This window comes from Labeo rohita, chromosome 9, assembly GCF_022985175.1.
Source record: "Labeo rohita strain BAU-BD-2019 chromosome 9, IGBB_LRoh.1.0, whole genome shotgun sequence".
Taxonomy (NCBI): Eukaryota; Metazoa; Chordata; class Actinopteri; order Cypriniformes; family Cyprinidae; genus Labeo; species Labeo rohita.
Window position 1 is genome coordinate 23,229,959 of NC_066877.1, and position 3,745 is coordinate 23,233,703.

Sequence of the window (3,745 nt, forward strand, 5' to 3'; positions counted from 1 at the left end):
GATGACAGAACAAGACGACAGTTAGGATGACAGAACAAGACGACAGTTAGGATGACAGAACAAGACGACAGTTAGGATGACAGAATAAGACGACAGTTAGGATGACAGAATAAGTCGACAGTTAGGATGACAGAACAAGACGACAGTTAGGATGACAGAACAAGACGACAGTTAGGACGACAGAACAAGACGACAGTTAGGACGACAGAACAAGACGACAGTTAGGACGACAGTAAGGATGACAGAACAGGTCGACAGAACAAAATGACAGTTAGGACAACAGTAAAAAAACAGAGAAAAATATGGGGTTCCATTTGTGCCAAAAAAGAGGCGACTGCTTTGTGCTTTGTACTACACATTTGTCTTTGTCTACAGTTATTGCCTAATTATTCAGGAAAATCAGTATATGTTGACGTGCATGTTGTCTGTTGACGTCATCTTAATCTGTCGTCCTGTTATGGGGTTCCATTTTTTTTACTGTTGTCCTAAAAAGTCCTGACTGCTTTGTGTCTTTGTACTACACATTTGTCTTTGTCTACAGTTCTTATTCTGCCATGCTTATTCAGGTAAATCAGTATATGTTCATCCTTACTGTCGTGTGTTCTGTCGTCATGTTCATGCTTACTGTCGTTCTGTTCTGTCGTCTTAATCTGTCATTCTTACTGTCGTCCTGTTCTGTCATCCTAACTGTTTTGTTCTGTCGCTGTTCTGTCATCCTAACTGTCGTTTGTTCTGTCGTCTTATTCTGTCATCCTTACTGTCGTTCTGTTCTGTCGTCTTAATCTGTCATGCTTACTGTCGTTCTGTTCTGTCGTCTTAATCTGTCATCTTACTGTCGTTCTGTTCTGTCGTCTTAATCTGTCATGCTGTCGTCCTGTTCTGTCATCCTAACTGTCGTCTTGTTCTGTCGTCTTAATCTGTCATCCTAACTGTCGTTTGTTCTGTCGTCTTATTCTGTCATCCTTACTGTCTTATTTCTGTCATTCTTTACTGTCGTCCTGTTCTGTCGTCCTGTTCTGTCATCCTAACTGTCGTCCTGTTCTGTCGTCCTGTTCTGTCATCCTAACTGTCGTCCTGTTCACCGCGGAACACCAGCCGCCATCTGGATTTGCTGCACGTCTATTATGGAATTACGGTAAGGAGAAAGATGGGGCTAAAAAGCTGACGAACATCTATATTTCAGCGGTTAAAATTTAAATGTGCTAGAAAACAGGGAAAAAGTATTTACAAAAGGTATATATATATATATATATATGTTCATTATAGAAGATACAATTATATTACTTTTGAATACATTATTCTGTAAAATTTTCTAAGACAGTAATAAGAAATGTTTTAATAAGAGATTTTAATAATGCATGTAGAAAAAAAGGAGCAAACATTCAGTGTTAGAATGTATTTTAACAAACTTTATTTTTCAGAAAACTTTACAGTATAATGTATTCGAAAGTAATATAAATATTGTATCTTCTATAATGAACAATATATATATACATTTTGTAAATGCTTTTTCCCTGTTTTCTAGCACATTTAAATTTTAACCGCTGAAATATAGATGTTCCTCAGCTTTTTGGCCGCTTCTTGTCTCCGTACCGTAATTCCACTAATAGACGTGCAGCAAATCCAGATGGCGGCTGGTGTTCCGCGGTGAACAGGACGACAGTAAGAATGACAGAACAGGACGACAGAACAAGACGACAGATTAAGATGACAGAACAAGACGACAGTTAGGATGACAGAACAAGACGACAGTAAGGATGACAGAACAAAACGACAAGGATGACAGAACAAGACGACAGTTAGGATGACAGAACAAGACGACAGTTAGGATGACAGAACAGGACGACAGAACAAGATGACAGTTAGGACGACAGAACAGGACGACAGAACAAGATGACAGTTAGGATGACAGAACAAGACGACAGAAGAATGACAGAATAAGACAGTAAGGACGACAGAACAAGACGACAGAACAAGACAGAGGATGACAGAACAAGACGACAATGACAGAACAAGGACGACAGTTAGGATGACAGAACAGGACGACAGAACAAGACGACAGTTAGGATGACAGAACAAGACGTCAGTTAGGATGACAGAACAGGTCGACAGAACAAAATGACAGTTAGGACAACAGTAAAAAAAAACAGAGAAAAAGACGACAGGACGACAGATTAAGACGATGTCAACAGACAACATGCACGTCAACATATACTGATTTACCTGAATAATTAGGCAATAACTGTAGACAAAGACAAATGTGTAGTACAAAGCACAAAGCAGTCGCCTCTTTTTTGGCACAAATGGAACCCCATAGAAAAAGACGACAGGACGACAGATTAAGACGACGTCAACAGACAACATGCACGTCAACATATACTGATTTACCTGAATAATTAGGCAATAACTGTAGACAAAGACAAAAGTGTAGTACAAAGCACAAAGTAGTCACCTCTTTTTTGGCACAAATGGAACCCCATAGGGACTGGCTTGAGGTCCCCATGGGTACAAAAGCTTACAAATCATACAGAATGAGTTTTTTTGATAAAGTAAAAATGCAGAAAGTTTTCTGTAAGGGTTAGGTTTAGGGGTAGGGTTAGGGTAAGGGGATAGAAAATACAGTGTGGAGAGTATAAAAACCATTGCACCTATGGAGAGTCCCCACAAGGATAATAAACCAGACTGTGTGTGTGTGTGTGTGTGTGTGTATGAAGAGTTCAGGTGCAAAACCAGCTAAAAGCTATCTCTGTCAAAAATGAGATAATGATACTGAGTGAATGCTCCTGACACATAGTATACATCCATCAAATACTTTTACTTCAAACTCGCTAAATTCCAGCCTCAGCCCAATCAGAAGTACCAGTACTTACATAGAAACCTATACAAAGTAGCCAGAAAGAAATGCTCATTTGAAAGAAATACGTCAGATGGATTTAGAGGCTTTTGCATCTGAACTCTTCATGCATTACTTGATGAACATATACAATGTGTGGAGAGCATTCACTCAATATCGTTATATCATTTTTGACCAAAATGGCTTTTAGAGGCTTTGACATTGGAAAATATCTCGTGTATTTGTATAATCTCGAATGTATGTAGCATCGTTCACTCACCTCCTGTACGGATGCTCCATTCCCGACGTGCTGCTGCTGCAGACCGCTTTGTTATTATCCATCATGACCCCAGCATCATCACCATCAGTCCATCTAAATATTAACGTATCAATCTAATCATTGAAGCGGACAGGAACAGACCAGATTAGAGGACAACCAGTAGTGACTGCACGATGAGCTGCGTTTGCCGCTATCAAACACTCAAGCACGCAGCATCGTTTCCGCCCCTTTGAAAACAGAAGGAAAAAAACGGAACACAGATTCTGAGTATTGTGTCATGTGATCACATATTGGGCTTCAGTATGAAATAACAATAAATCATTACATAAAAAACGTAAATAAAAACGTTCCATTTTCAAAAATGATTACGTTGCATCTATAAGGATCGCTCACGTGGTTTTTAACCCTAGCCACCATGAGCATACATTTCATCCAACAGTAGGGGGAGGCATAATAAACAAAATTTCTCATGAGCTTTTTTTGAAGGGGACACAAATAATACAGAGTATGTGTCCACAGCATGCGTACATAACATACAAACCGTGTTTAAATATGAGTTAACACTGTGATAAGCCTGTGCGAACTGATTTTAGGCTGATAAGTGGCAGATCAGTGGGTTTGCTACGGTTGAT

General features: G+C 39.4%; 1 protein-coding gene across 2 annotated transcripts in view; it reads right to left on the bottom strand.

Annotated features, from left to right (window-relative positions):
* The window catches only part of nxpe3 (neurexophilin and PC-esterase domain family, member 3), a 17,173-nt gene extending 13,653 nt beyond the window's left edge, over positions 1 to 3,520 (bottom strand). The window contains exons 1-2 of one of the 2 annotated variants that reach the window (XM_051119879.1): positions 3,439 to 3,520; positions 3,114 to 3,340 (exon numbers count right to left, since the gene is read on the bottom strand). The gene's annotated coding sequence lies outside the window, so the exon portion shown is untranslated. Of the gene's footprint in view, positions 1 to 3,113 lie in introns of both variants that reach the window. The other variant, XM_051119877.1, reaches the window with a different exon arrangement.
* Between the last annotated feature and the right edge of the window lie 225 nt (positions 3,521 to 3,745).